This window comes from Microchirus variegatus (genome assembly GCF_963457635.1).
Source record: "Microchirus variegatus genome assembly, chromosome: 13".
NCBI classification, from domain to species: domain Eukaryota; kingdom Metazoa; phylum Chordata; class Actinopteri; order Pleuronectiformes; family Soleidae; genus Microchirus; species Microchirus variegatus.
Window position 1 is genome coordinate 25,561,795 of NC_139814.1, and position 16,716 is coordinate 25,578,510.

Below are 16,716 nucleotides of genomic sequence, written 5' to 3' on the forward strand. Positions count from 1 at the left end.
ATCCAGTAAATTGAACTATATTAAAAGTTCTAAGTGTTCTTGGTCAAAAGCACTTAGACAAAGGACGTTTTCTGACCCTTTTGTGGTTACAATAAGTTAAAAAAAAAAAGGCTTATTATATTTTAGAGACATGCCGTCACGTCACCCGCTGACCCTTCAATCGTTAGGGAAAGAAGAAAGAGAGAAAAAGAGGAGAGTGAGATGCTAGAATAATCGCTGACATCCGTCCTTCATTGATTTTCTTTTTCCCATTTTCTTCACTCGAGTGTTTTTCAGTCTCCCGTCGTGTTTTCTGAAAGCACGACAATCTCAGTCCTCCTGAGACGTCGGCCAGGCACAAACACAGCACTTTACCTTCCACCATTCTTTCTTTCTTTCTTTCTTTCTTTCCTCCTCCTCCTCCTCGTCTCAGTCATTGTGTCTTAATCTCCGTCGCAATTTCCGCCAAACATTCGGCTTTTTCCTTCCCCAGGGGAACGTCCATCGTGACGGTCGTCACTTATCTGTTTTCAAAGAATAGCTCGGCATTGTCCGACATCTTTCTTTCTTTCTCTGTGTGACTGCATTTGCTCTTAAAAAATCAGAGTTTTTCTTCACTAAACAACACAAATGTTGTTTAGTGTTCATTGGGGATCAGAGACCACGCTCATCGCCTATAACAGTGTTGTTATTGTCAGATTTACAACAATTAATCAATTATTAACTGAAAAACCAACCAGGGAATCAATCGCCAACGATTTTTGATCGTAAATTAATCATTTACGTTTCACTTCTTACATGATCTGGTTGCTTTTCTCCTCTTTAATGCTGTAGCAGAATAACATATCTCATATTTTTGATCGTGTCATGTTCCATTTTGTTTGTATTTATCAAATTGCAGTCAGATATTTCACCTAAATCTTTAATTTGGAGTTGATCACTACTACAGAACTACTACAGTGTTCTTCTCTCACCCTTTCACCGCAACCTGTCTAGGCTGGTTTATGGTCTGTTAGGAAGTCGGCAATCTTTTTATTTATTTAAACTTTATTTAACCAAATATAAGACCCATTGAGATCAAGATCTCTTTCGTAAGGGTGACCCGGCCAACAGAGGCAGCAGCGAACATCATTTTTAATCACATACACTTCAACCCAAGGCCCTTGACCTGATTTTTAACCTCCTGTCCACAGGAGGGCGACACTGTTTCCATCCGCGTCAGACAACTAAATTATCGTCCATCCACAGGTAGCGACAGCAATCACTGCACAGACTGTAGTGACTGACACTTAAAGGTCAGCGACACTGACTCAGTGTCTGGGATTATTTCAGGACGCTTTAATCTTTAATTTATTCACACGTCCGTGTAGAATACGTGAATATAAATTATGCTAATTAGACACTTCTTGAGCAAAGAGACTTGTTGATGCTCGATTACCATTTCCCTATCATCTGAAACACACACTTTTCTCCCATTGATGAGGTTTTCCACCAAAAACAAAACATTTTTTCTTCCAAATATTGAATATAGTGATGTCACAAACTTGACTTTGGTAAACACAGATTAAGCACATTAAAAACGTTATATTTATATTTATCTTCATTTACAATAGACAATACACTCCCTTGTGTTTACACGAGCACTTTTCCCCGGCGCCATCGTGAATCAATCGCCGCGCGGATAAAAGCAAGGCGACCGTTTACGAAAGAGAAGATCGAAGACGCAGCATCTTTCTTTCTTTCTTTTTTCTTTGTTATTTATATGAATTTCTGTGTCAACACGTTGAGCGTGGGCCGAGAGAAAGGATCAAAGCAGTTGGTTCAGAGAAACAGAAAACACTCTGAAAACACTCGGCGCCCGCGAGACATACGGCTCAGGTCAGCGATGCGTCTGTGCGCACATTAGCCGCGACTGTAGCTCGCCATGTGTCTGCGTGGGAAGAGCCCGGGTTCACCGAGCGTCGGCACAGTTGGTGCAGCAGAGAGACTCGAGCTGGAACATGATCACCGTATGTGAGACTATGGGCCAATTCCAATTTTAACCCTTAATCGTAACTGGCCCTCAAAAGCAAGTGTTGAGGGGTTATTTTGTCACTTAGAAATGGGACACTCCTTAAATGCAGATACGTCTTCAGACTGTAGGGGGCAGAATAACGCGAAAGCCGCGTCCAGTCTGTCAACTCCAAAAAAGAAGAAGAAGAAGAACACATTTACGTCAGGATTATTTATTACGATCCGTTTGTCAGTCAAGTTATTAGGTTGTCAGTTAGTTATAAGATGATACTCATACAAATATTCAGCTGACAGTTACCACACACCACGACTTATTGAAAAGTAAACCATAGCAAACCATCGGCTATTGACAAAAGATCGTAAAATAAAAATAAATGTTACGCAACAATGACGTCAGTAATCCATAATATGGGCCTAAACTAAGTTTTTATATCTCTATTAACAAAGAAAATACTTAATTTGTAGCGTGCTCATTTCGCTGCTTTCGGCGCCATCTTTGTTGTGTCAAAACACGCAATGCATTCTGGGTAGCCCTCGCTCCCAAGGGTGGGTCTCGGGAAAATCTCGATATTGAGGGCGATACAGCCCTTAAACTTGGCCCTCAACTTAATTTTTCTGAGAATCGGGACAGCACTTGGACTAGAGGGAGCACACATTTTTGAGATTGAGGGTTAAGCAAAGGAATTGGAATTCACCCTAAGGCCCCGTCCCAATACTTCCCCTAACCCGAAATTGTTGCCCTAACCCTAAATTCTGTGCGTTCTCGTGTAGCGGGGAGCAAAGGGCGAGTGCGGTTTAGCTCTTATAATCAACCCTCAAAATGTAGTGAGCTCTGATGCGGGCTTAAAACAAAGTGGAAGATGAAATTACCCATGATGCTTTGCAAATTCAGCGAGCCGGCTGATATTTTTCAACAAAGATGGCGGCCACATCTGCAGAGGAACAATTTCGTGGTAATATATTTTAGCTAATAAGGACGTTACAATATCCGTTGAGCTTTGAACACAGAAAATAACTCACGATTTATGAAACTAACTAGCTAGCTAGCTAGCGGCTGTTTGCCAAGTGCTTCGAGAGAGTACGCCGGGCAAAAAAAAAAAGGGAGGTTTTTTTGTGGTCATTGTTGGGTTTATCTGTTCTCAAGGTTTAATGTTGGTTAATGTTGTCAAGGTCAATAGCTTTGCTATTTCGACAAATCGTGACCTCTTTCTACGAAGACAAAGAGATCCTAGCGTTGGTGAAAGTTTGGTACAGTCCTGTTTATACCCGCTACAGCTACACTCGTAATTGTGCTCCAGCAATTGACGTAGAGAAGGGAATCGTTATCAGTGCGATACTGGTCACAATCACTGCATCGTAAAAATGTAAAACACGATACAATCCAACAATCGTACTGTATATATTACTGAGTCATGTTGGGGCTGTTCATTTCTTGTTTTTTGGGGGAGAACACACATTTGATATCAGCTTCATACGTTCACAAATGGTCTAAAATAAAAATGTGTCGTACTAATATCGGTATCTGTAGATACTCGAGTGATTGGACATCAAAAAGTGCTATCGGCTCATCCCTAAATGGGAGCTACGATGTTAAAAAGCTACTGATTATAACAAACACCTTGAGCTAAGTAGCTGATTTGCTAAACTTCCTGTCTAGCAAACATTTTGCTGCATAGACGCTGACCATGCGTCACGGGTGCTTTGTCAACGCGCCGAGTCAATATCTCAAGGCCAAAACAACGTTCCCGTGATCCGCGCTGAAGTTCGTGTCATTGTGACGTCGTGAAACCGTAAAGATCTATAGCGCTGCACACGGATCCTCTCGGGGCTCACGAGTGCAGCTATTCCTGCCGCTGAGGTGAAGGAGAGTCCTGATGTATAACTTCTATCCTCAGCTGCAATCGATCTGCTGACACGCAACACCCGTCTTCCCTGTTCTCTCGTTCAGCCTCTCGTTTTCCTTCACCTCCGTCCATCTGCATCTCCACCCCCCCCCCCCCCCCCCCCGCGAACCATCTCCAATGTCACTTTGTCGTTTTTCAGCAGCCCTTGATGTTCCCTGATTGCCGCTGGCTCCGCCTCGGCTCCCCTGGTATCGTTGCTCTGGATCTTTCCGTCCTGCACAGAACTGGCAGCAGCACTCGAGACAACCCAGGGCCCTCTGGCCCTTTTTGTTCCGTGTCGCTAAACTCGGCCAAAAGTTGCATCAACGCTGTGCTGGGATTCACCAGCGCGATCACAGTGGCCTGGTTTAGCTGCCTGGACAACAGCGGAGGAGAGTCAACTGACACATTAGCAACCTAGCTTCATATGGGGTCGTACCTATGTTCCCCTGGTCCTATGTTCCCCCGTTTTTCCCAAAAAAGGTCCTATGTCCCCCACTTTGTGGAAGCCTGGGTGTGGAGCTCCAAGGTAAAGGGTTCGGGTTAGGGTTAGGGTTAGGGTTGGGGTTAGGGTTAGGGGTTAGAGAGTGGTAGAGGGAGTTTCCTGGTTTGTTCATGACCGGCAACAGTGGGGAACATAGGACCTTTTTCAAAAAAAGGGGTCCGATGTTCCCCGTTTTTCCCAAAAAAGGTCCTATGTTCCCCACTTTGTGGAAGCCTGGGTGTGGAGCTCCAGGGTAAAGGGTTAGGGTTAGGGTTAGGGAGTGAGAGAGGGAGTTTTCCGGTTTGTTCACGATCGGCAACAGCGCGGAACATAGGACCTTTTTCTGAAAAAAAGGTCCTATGTTCCCCGGGTCCTTTTGGGTGAAAGCGGGGAACATGGGACCCTTTTTTAGATAAAGGGTCCTATGTTCCCCAGTCACATAGGACCCTTTTTTAGAGAATGGGTCCTATGTTCCCCGGTCACATAGGACCCTTTTTTAGAGAAAGGGTCCTATGTTCCCCGGTCACATACAAAGCGGGGAACATAGGACCCGGGGAACATAGAACCCGGGGAACATAGGGCCCGGGGAACATAGGACCTGGGCAACATAGGACCAGGGCAACATAGGACCAGGGGAACATAGGACCCGGGGAACATAGGACCCGGGGAACATAGGACCCGGGGAACATAGGACCAGGGGAACATAGGACCCGGGGAACATAGGACCAGGGGAACATAGGACCAGGGGAACATAGGACCCGGGGAACATAGGACCAGGGGAACATAGGACCAGGGGAACATAGGACCAGGGGAACATAGGACCTGGGGAACATAGGACCTGGGGAACATAGGACCAGGGGAACATAGGACCCTGGGAACATAGGACCCTGGGAACATAGGACCCGGGGAACATAGGACCAGGGGAACATAGGACCAGGGGAACATAGGACCAGGGTAATATAGGACCCGGGGAACATAGGACCAGGGGAACATAGGACCCGGGGAACATAGGACCCGGGGAACATAGGACCAGGGGAACATAGGACCCGGGGAATATAGGACCAGGGGAACATAGGACCAGGGGAACATAGGACCCGGGGAACATAGGACCCGGGGAACATAGGACCAGGGGAACATAGGACCAGGGGAACATAGGACCAGGGGAACATAGGACCTGGGGAACATAGGACCAGGGGAACATAGGACCCTGGGAACATAGGACCCTGGGAACATAGGATCCTGGGAACATAGGACCCGGGGAACATAGGACCAGGGGAACATAGGACCAGGGTAATATAGGACCCGGGGAACATAGGACCAGGGGAACAAAGGACCCGGGGAACATAGATACGGTCCCCTTCACATTATACAACCTTATTGTGTAAATACTGACATGAAATCTTACTCTTGGCAGCGCACCGGTTCATATTTTTTCCGAAACAAACAAGAGCAAGTCGTTCTAAAACCACAAAACTGGACTCTCCTTCAAAAAATATCAAAAATGTATTATTAGGTCATTATGTAAGCACACAACAACAAATGCTGTTGTAAGCTGTTGTTATACTGTACCTCTGTTGTGCACTGCAGGCATTATCAAGCACTGGGATACAAGTGGAGCAGTTAATGCTACGCACAAGAGACTGCTAACCCTTTTGATGGTCGGCTAATAACGATCTGGCTCTTTTGCCCTCTACAATTCAAGCACGGCTCAACGTGGACAGAGTTTGCTTTAGCACAGCATCACAAAACTGTTGTTTTATACAAACACAAACACGACGATGCAAACTAGTGACAAACAAAGCAGTGTTTGTCATTATAATGAACTAAAATTGGGGAAATTGTAGACAATTGCTTTGCTAAATGTTGGAGATTGACGCACGTTTTCAAGATTTTTTAAGTCTTTTTAATATGTGTGGGGGAAACAGAACACCAGTTTGTGTTATTTGTGTACAGTTTATTTTTGTAACTTCCTGGAGGAAAGAGGCAGCAAGTCTAAGCTTTTATTTATGCAAATTATTTTTTGGTACAGTAAGTAAGTTTTTATTTGTTTTAAATGAATAAATGTTTACTTTTTGTCTTAAGTTTGCCTTTGTGTGATCACATTATCACATTTTGAATGGAATCGTGAGCCACCCAAAGATTCACGTCCCTACTATTTAACTCTCTTATGACGGATTTATTGGCTCTATTTTGATTTTATGGCTGTAGAATTGTTAAAAATGGCTCAATGAGTGAGTTCTTCTGCCTCTTTTTTTCCCCTAAGATAACTTTCACTTTCAGTATCTGGCTGTTTATTATTCAACCATCTCCAATGCGCTGGTGAATCTCGTCTGCGATTGGACGGTCGTTCCGCGGATGTCCTAAGGGCTAACTGTCATGACACGTATATGGGCGCATATCCGGTATCCATCCATCCATCCCATTAAAACCAATAAGAAGAGTTTGTTTATGAAGAAATGTGAGTTTGTACTGATGTGATTTGTGTGTTTTTATAGATCTATAAAGTCTCTCTGAAGGTAAAGGTGGAGATTCTGGACATAAAATATAACATATAATATTATTTTGACACTTCCTGTTTTGATCATCACTGCCCCGCCCCTTTAATCGGTGAGGGAGGATACGTAGGGCGAAAGGCGGGGTCACAACGCTCTAGGCCAGGGGTCTGCAACCTGCGGCTCTAGAGCCTCACGTGGCTCTTCAGCCACTCTGCAGTGGCTCCTTGTAGCTTTGAAGAACATAAATGCTCATGTTTTTCACACTATTTTGTCACGATAAAGGCATAAATAAAAGTGTTTTGATATGTTTTGTCTGTCACAGCCAATTGAAAAACCTCCCCTGAAAGCCATTACAGTAAATGAAGTTCACATTTGGAGTCCTGTCCTATCTTTAGATCCATGTACTTATGCCAGGCAGGTTTTCCTCAGACTAAACTACACAAAATAGTTTTATTTCAAGTCGCTTTTCTCCACTTTAGAGGTTGGGTATCGACTTTACATGTGATTTTATCTTCATTTTAAGGAACAAATAGGTTTTTAGCGGCTCCAGATTAATTTTATTTGTGTGCAGAGGGGACAAAAATGGCTCTTTTCATTCTAAAGGTTGCAGACCCTTGCTCTAGGAGTTACCGTTATGATGCCAAATCCGGTCGGCAACAACAGGGCGGGTCACAGAAAGGGTCCGGCAGTCTGTCGAATATCATATAGCTCATGCTGAACCTTGCCAGAGCAGGTACTAAAGAAGTACCAGGTACTATCCCTAATGGAAGAGCTGTTACTGTGAGATGTTTGCAGCTTGTGGTGAAAAATACCAAAAAGAGCCGCTTGGCTTACTTGGAATAGACGAGTCGCACGCGCAGCCAGTGTGAAGGGCCTGATTAACATTAACATGTGTTCCATAATAATAATAATAATAATATTAATAATAAAAAGGCTACAGACGTAACGTATTCCAGTGTGAAACCGGCCGTACACACTTCACCCTACCACTTTATCTCAACAAGCACAGGGCCACACTACGCCTACGCCTGAACGCTGAGAAACAGAAGGGAAAGGGCTGAGTGTGATGTAGAGCAGCTCGGTTTGTTTGAAACAGCTTGTGCTCGCGGATTTAATCGTCGCTCAATCAAACCTCCCTCCTCTCAACCCGTTGACGGTGTCGCGGTGAGTTTGTCCCGCATTCGCCGAGCGCTTTAAAGGGTTACACCGCACACACTGCACAAGGGTTCTGCACAAACAGAACAGGGACGTCCCTCGCTGGGAGAGGCCTCCGGGGCGAAGGGCTTTCGAGGCGGCGGCGGCGGCGGCGTGGATTTTAGCTTTTCGTGTCCCAGAGCAGCAGCAGCGACGAGACGCACATGGAGCACGGAGGCAATTATTCTCACAGCATCAACTTCTTTTATTGCTGCAGGTAATTATTTACTTATTCAGGTCAAGGATAATAAGTTATAGGGATAAAAAAACCACACGACTTAATTAGGGCCCGAACCACGAATGGCAGGGGCTGAAACGGCTCCTATTGTTAATCCTTCAGATTATTATTATATCCGTGTCTTTGCGGTCATTTTTGAGGGGGTTAACGTGCATAAAAACTCCTGGAACTTTGCACAGATATTGGCTTAGTTCACGGGCTCTACAGCGCCCCCCTAAGGTGAAAACATAGGCAAAATTGAGTTCCACCGAATTTCCCGAAACTTGGTGGGAAGATGTTATAGACCAAGACGAACAAAAAAGTCGACCGTAACCGTGGTCTCAACTCAACAGGAAGTCTGCCATTTTGAATTTTGCAATTTTACCTATGTAAATGAGCGAACTTGTCCGAGCATGTTCGTCATACCGATATCAAAAAAAAAAAAAAAAAAAGTGCCAATTTGTACTAGACACGTCAAAGGTGAAAAGTTATCGAAAGGTTTTGCGGATTCAAAATGGAGTGACCACGGCAACCCTCTGCATTTTTGGCTAACTTTGAATATTTGCTGCGAAACAGGAAGTGCCCTATAACTTCGGCATACATCGGAGTTCCACCGAATTTCCCGAAACTTGGTGGGAAGATGTTATAGACCAAGAAGAACAAAAAAGTCGACCGTAACCGTGGTCTCATCTCAACAGGAAGTCAGCCATTTTGAATTTTGCACCCTACGTAAATGAGCGACCTTCGTCGTACCGATGTTAAAAAAAAATATGCGGCAATTTTTACTAGACACATCAAAGGTGAAAAGTTATCGAAAGGTTTTGCTGATTCAAAACGGAGTGACCACGGCAACTCTCTGCGTTTTTGGCTTATTTTGAATACTTGCTACGAAACAGGAAATGTCCTATGACTTTCGTTGAGTTCCACCGAATTTCACGAAACATGGTGGGAAGATGTTATAGACCAAGACGAACAAAAAAGTCGATAGTAACCGTGGCCTCAACTCAACAGGAAGCCGGCCACTTACACAGCATCACAGGTGTTTATCAACTCAACAACCAACATGTTTTGTTCCCTCACTAAATATTTAAAAAACAACAACAACATCAATAATCATGTTTTTAATAGCTACTCCCACTCTGCCTGTACAAATGTGGTACAATTATCTACCTGTAGAAGTGTCACCGTGACCTGTTTTCACTTTATACCGCACAGTAGAACAGTTCGTTTTATTTTTTCTTTAGATTTAACAGACTCAAATTCAAAAGAAAATCTAGAGAAATTAAAGAGGTTATGTTGTTCATAGTCGATAGAAATCCACTGAAGACATAACTATTAAATACAAAACCAAGAAGCTTGGAACAAAAAAACAAAAGAAAAACAACCTGAAGGTTCAGCAGTTTGATGAGATAAATGCCCCCGAGCAACTTTCATTGCAAATTATTGAAACGTGGCCAGTTCTAAGTGGATTTTTGGAGTGTTTTACAGTGACTGTGGGCTTTGGATTTAATGAATAGATGCAGTAAAAGCTGTCTACGAACAAATGGGACCCATGAGAGAGAGAGAGAGAGTCAGCGGCAGGAGCCAAGCAGGCGGAAAAACACAAAAGAAAGAAATGAAAAATAATGATATCAAGGGAGAGCGAGAGTGATGGCACGGTGAGGAAAAACAAAAGCTGTGATCATGTGGAGGTGATGCAGGGTTGGGAGCGAAAAAGGCAGATGCGAGAATCTGTCTTTCTCCAGCTGCTCGCTGCGACACGCTCTGATGACAAGGTCGCGACCCCCGACTTGCCTTCTGCGATCCGCTTTCTTTCCACTTCATTTTCTTCTCCCAAATGCCATCTTTCTCACCCATCTGCAGAACACGCGCTCAGTGCCGCATTACTCTCTACACCAGCCATTCTCAACCAACTGGGGTCGCGAGATGATTTCTGGGGGTCGCCAAACCATTTTTGAAAAAAATTTAATAATTTATATATATATTTTTTTTAATCAAAATTAATGTAGCGTCCGATCAGACTTAAGAATGACGACGAGCGGTTGGGCCGAAAAAGTACACTGGATACACCAGCTTTTCACCACCTGACCGCCTTCCCTTGTTATCATTTTATTCCATTAAAGCGGAACTAGACCGGAAGTTCCTATTATCGCTGTTTTTTAGTGTGTATCTGCGTCATTACCTTGTTTATGAAGCCCTGACAGTTCGAAACAAACAGTTCAGCCACTGCTGAGAACGTTGTGTTTTATTGTAATCTCGGGGCTCAACGAGATCACTGAAAATCCCGTAATAGTTACGTAAGCAGTGGTTCTCCTGAACAACCGATCGTCCTGCTCCGGGCACTAGTCCGGGCACATCCGGTTACGTACATTGAACCGCAGAAGAAGAATAACGTCCGTTGTGGAGGTGTTTCACGAGCAACAGTGTCTTCTGACTCTGGGTCTGACTCCGGGTCAAAGGTCGTCAAAGGGACTGCGGCGGGGAGTCGTGAAGAAGCTATTTTTAAACACTGTTAAAACAATGTTTTGATAATGAGTAGCAGTGCATCCGCCGTTCCAGAGGGGGGCGCTGCGCTTCTGAGAACGGATGTGCTGGATAGTACTGGCCAATCACAAGACTCTGTCTTCTGGGGGTGAAAGTTCACTCTGAAATCTCGCAGCAGAAAAACACTGTCAGAAAAGAGGATTTCTATCAGCTCGTTTACAGCATCTAGGAGGTTTTTGACCATAAAAACAAGTTAAAATATGTAAGTTGACCTCCATAACTAACATATATGTGCAACAGGACCACTCTATGTGACCTTTAAAAAGAAAAGTCTGCGTTATTTGTTTACATTTTAACCGGCTCAACTACCAGCAATACGATGGGATGTAAGCGACAATCGTCGGTCTATTACTCACGTGAAAAGTTACCCTCTCGATGCTGCTGTATGTTTTTCAAAAAATCCAAAAAGTGTTTCTCAATAAATACTAATAGCTGAAGTGTGTAAGTACTTGTCTGATATGTAAATGCGACGTAGCCAACTACAACAATTGATCGGGCGTCGTTTCAGCACCACGGACAGTGCTTTATCCATCATACCAATCATGCGTTCACACCGGTGTGTGTGTGTGGTGGGGCGGGCGGGCGTGGGGGTGTCACGGACAGCCGTGCATGTTAAATTGGGGGTCGCGACTCAAAAAGGTTGAGAACCACTGGTCTGCACGATGCCTTGGCCGCCGTTCCGTCTCACATCCGATGCGCAGAGAACGCACACCCTTGGAAACGTGACTCGCGTACATTTTTTTTACTAAAATCTATAAAAATATTGACGTTTTGGCAGCATGTGTGTTTACGAATGGCAGATTTGTGTACTGCTGCTCTTTTGCACACACACACATTAAAGGTGAAGTAAGTAGTTTATAGTGCCATCTAGAGGAGAGGCTGAAATTTACAACAAAGAACTGCTCCTCTGCTCACCCCCCTCCCTTCCCTGAGCGCTACGGTGTCCTCAGCTGGTCAAATGTCGTCCTCGTCGTCTTTCTCCGTGTCAGCAGATGAGGTTCGTGAGGCGAGGGAGAGGGCGGAGCTACCGCGGCCGTAGCAGACGAAGCGGAGAGAGTGGAGGCGGGACTTCCGCTACAAGTAAAGAGACGCTAGATTTGTTCTCTCGCGTTTGTCCTTACAGGCTCCGGTAGAAACATGGCGTCTCTCTGCTAACAGTGGCTATGCAACCGCGGTCCGCGACCGTGTTATTTTACATGACTTTTTGAAACACTACGAAAATGAAACAAAAACTATTATACAGCGACTAGACAATGCAGGAGCACATAATATGTATAAAAAAGTGGATTTTGGGTTAATATAAACCCATAAATACTACATATTGTCCCTTTATATCCTTTTATATTTACATAATCCAAAAAGTTGTCCTCGGGAAAATCTACCAATCCCCTTAGAGTTGGACTTACGACGACGATGATGTGAAGCGAGTGGGAAAAACAGGAGGAGGCGGAGCTACTGTAGGAGCCTCTTGCCTTAAAGTCATCACATTAATATAAAGGGGGGGGGGGGGGGGAGGACGTTGCTCTCCAATATACTTACATAAAAGAGATTTACTCTCAATCTCTGCCCGGCGAGCGTATTCCGTGCAGCTCCTCAGCCGACCTCGTTGGAAGATTTGATCTCACGTAGCCGACGACTCTTCAAAAGGAGACTTTAATCCCGTCTGTTTATGATGGGAAACTCCAGGCTCTGTACTATACAGGCACATTTTAACAGTTTAACCACTGTGGAGCCGTTTGTGACTGAATGTGACCGGAATATAAAGGTCCATAAAGTCCCAAATAAGAGAAGAGGAGAGGCCTGATGTGTTTAATACGCAGGAGGTGAAGGGAAAAAAATCAATAAATCGCACGCCTCGGATAGGAAGGAAATGATGTCATACCATCATGTGGGGCTGGAACAAAGATGTATATAAAAATAATCACGAATAAATGACCATAAAATCCTCCTAATATGTCACAGAGACTCAGGAATAATGTTCATATAACAAACTGAACTCACCAACAACAACAGTACAGACAAAATATTTGCATTAAAAAAAAAACTTTTGCAGACTGCAAATCATGTTTATGTTTTGAAATCACGTTTTGGCGTCATGTGGCGCCACCTACCGCCGTCTACCAATCGTTGCAGTCGGTAGAGTCTCAGCTGCCGAGCAACCACGGGTTGCCAGTTACGTCAGAAAACGAAAACCTAAAAGACCTCGGCGTTTTGAATATGAATGTAGTAACCGTTTTTGGCCACATTCTCACGTATGGCGCCTTTAAGTCGCGATGAAAAATGTAATTTATTGCAGGTAAGAGATAATTAGCTTTAAGCATGACATTATGTGTTGAATGTACCTTAAAATAACCATAAATTATTGCATATTAGATATACTGTATGTTTTGTAATCATCGTTTTGTTTGTTTTTGTGATTGTTTGGGTCCATAATCGTACGTTTCGAGGAATTGCGCAGCCCTATTCATAAGGGAATTCTGTTTCACTCTTTTTGGTCCCACCCGCTCCCGTGCTGCTGGTGCATACACACAAGCACTCCCTCGGTCGGGTCTGATAGTACTGCTTGACAGAGCCCGTTTTAAGTGCGGGACGCAGCGTATAAATAATTTATGGTCACGTAGAACAGAGACAGAATTACGACGTCAAAAAATGTTTAAAATCGACCGCTAGTCTTAGTCGGACTAACGTACCTGGATCATGCGAGTCATAGTCCGATTATTCCTGCATGGATACGTTACGTCGGACCGGAGTCAGAATGTCCTCCCTGGTTCAATACACACTAGCTTATAGAGCGATACGGCGCCACCTATGGAGGTGCAGTCACACACAGCTACGCGGCCAATAGTCCAAAGTCCATAGTCAGACTATGGCCTTAGCTGGATTAAACTGCATACAGTCTATATACTATAGTGATATATTGTTGAATTATTGCCCATGTCATGAGCTGCATGATGGAGATTTCCCACAGCGCTCGCTCTGGGCTCAGATGGAAACCATCGTACGTGGAGACGACTCCTCGGTCGTCTTGCTAACAGACTCTCGAGATAGAGCTCCTGTTCTACATTAACCCCCCCCCCCTCCCCCCCTCTGGTCCACGGCAGGCTCAGCTGTGAAGTTCACACATCGGTGTGTCCGCTGATACCTAGCAACCGATCGCATTCTCGCTGCGTCGCTGCTCCCACAGGCTCTCGTTTTCTTTTTTGTACTGTGGAGCTGTGTGGGTTGCTAAGTGCAGGTGGTGTGATTCTTTACTACGTACAGGTGATAAGACATTCTGTCACAGCATAACGTTTTTTTTTATTTAGCCGTGTTCTATACGGAGGAGCAATCGTACAACTCGATAAGTAAGGGGCCGCGGCGAATATTCGCTCCGTTGATCGTCAAACGATGACTAAATTAACCGTGAACTATTTCAATAATTAAAACCAGCTTTCTGATTTTTCAGCGTCTTAAAGGTGCATTATGTCATAAATCATTAAATCCTCCTAATATGTCACAGAGACTCAGGAATAATGTTAACGATAACAAACTGAACTCACCAACAACAACAGTACAGACAAAATATTTGCATTAAAAAAAACATTTTGCAGACTGCAAATCACGTTTATGTTTTGAAATCATGTTTTGGCGTCATGTGGCGCCACCTACCGCCGTCTACCAATCATTGCAGTCAGTAGAGTCTCAGCTGCCGAGCAACCGCGGGTCGCCAGTTTACGTCAAAAAACGAAACCTAAAAGACCTCGGTGTTTTGAATTTGAACGTAGTAACCGTTTTTGGCCACATTCTTACATATGGCGCCTTTAAATGTGAGTATTTTCTCGTTTCTTTGCTCCGTGTGACAAAGAAATCGTTAAAACGGAATAATTTTGGTTCGTGGACAAAAAAAAGAAGACGTTCGAGAACATCTTCATCAAAGTTTTTTAAACTTTATGGACCAAAAATAGACGAATCGATCATGAACATAATGGTCACTAGCAGCCTGAAACATTAGTTTTCTAAAGGCGTGGAAAACAACAACAATAACGCACAAGACGTTCAGAATATCAATATTTATGATCTTGTCAATTCAGGTTATTATTACACCTGTAGATCTTCAACTATATGTTGATTTTATTGTGCATATTCTACATTTCTTGTGGTTTCTGGCGTTCCTCAGGAGTCTGTCTTGGTGCCGCTTGTTTTCTCTATACATGTCCTGTTACGTGACAGATTTTAATCCTAATTCAGGATCTTTTTAAAAAGCAATCATTAACTGCGTGAGCTCGGGGAGTATAGTTACTGATTCTGTTGAAAAGTAGCATCGTTAGAATGTAAACAGAGTTAAGATGTAAATACTGTCTCATAAAGAACGCTTGTCCATCGTCCTCTCCAGCAGTGGCAGCACCAGCAGTATTAATCATTTAGTTCAGATGATGATTTAGAGTTTTGTTTTTGTTGTTTCGTGTGATTTATCTCCATCTGTGTGACTTTATTTCCGTTAGATTTAGTTTTTTGGAGAAAAGACCGCAGCCCTTTTTAAGAGCTCGTCCGTTTGGCTTCTCTGCCTCGAGTCCTGATGAAGAGTTATGACTTTAAGGCAAATAATAACGACGCTCGTTCGTTACGCCGCGGCCCGTTAGTGAATTTCTGTAAAGCATTGGTTCTCAAAGTGCGGCCCGGGGGCCAATGGCGGCCCGCAGAAACATTTCTGGCGGCCCCCGCAATGAATTACAGTTGATAGTTTTAATCCAGGAGCGACTAAGCTTGTTAAATGTTTATTGGACATTACTGGATACAGACCAATAAGTGTAAACAAAAATACTGGGTATTTACCTGGTTTCTATATGGTGAATTTTAGTGTATTATTGTGTTATAAGCTGGTAATAAGCAGGTAGCTACAGCCACCAATTACTAGCTATTTACCCAGTAAATATATGGTAACAGAAATGTGTTACTTGGTATTAACCTGTAATTAGAAGGTAAGAACAATGGACAAAATACTGGGTAATTACCCAGTAAATTATCAAGCGTTATTACATTAATGCTTAAATTACATTATATTAGCGCTTATATTACTTAACGCTAAAATGTAGAACTGCAATCTGGTCATTAAAATGATTACAAATGGGATTTATTTCTGTTTTTTTTTCCTTTGGCGGCCCTCAGTCCAATGTTGGGTTCCTAAATTGGCCCCTCAGGTATCAACACTTTGAGAACCCCTGATTTAAAGTAACAGTTCATGAGGTCGAATCGTGGCAAACTGAGGTCTACAAAACCCACACCTGTGCATTTAAGAAGACTCTTTATTTTCCCACTCTTTCGCCTTCTTTATTCCACGCCGTGTCTATTTTCTCCCTCCCCGTCTCTGGCTCACGTCTAACCCGACGGCTCAGCTCCACCTCACGTCTGCACCGCGGAGCGTTCACAGCTTCCGCGGCGGCGCGACGCTCTGATCATCCGGTGACGGCCCTGCAACACCGCGAGGCAATCGCTCCCCACCTCCCTACCTTTACTGTGATCTACTAAAAGTGTTCTGACGTAAGAAGAACAGGAGCTGTTTATGCCTGACAAACACCCTGTTTATCCTAGAAAGAGAGGGGATTGAGTCTTTAAGGTAAATGTAAAGCTCCAACACCTGCAAACAAACTGCAGAGTTAAGATCGAAAAGATTAGGAAACTGAATTGTAACTGCATTAAAAGGCCACCGATACCAGATTCTTAAAGATGCATAGTAGTAAGTAATGAATAAATAAAAGAGTATAAATGTCTCTGCAGATGTATAACTCGTCTAGGCCTTTCTGTCTTTGTGAGGAACCAGAGAACGGGAAACGAGGAGGCGACAAACGTTTTGAAAATTGGTGAATTTAACTGATCAATGTCAGTTCAGGGCCAATGTGCTCAACTGCTCCAGTCCAGGTTTTACTATTG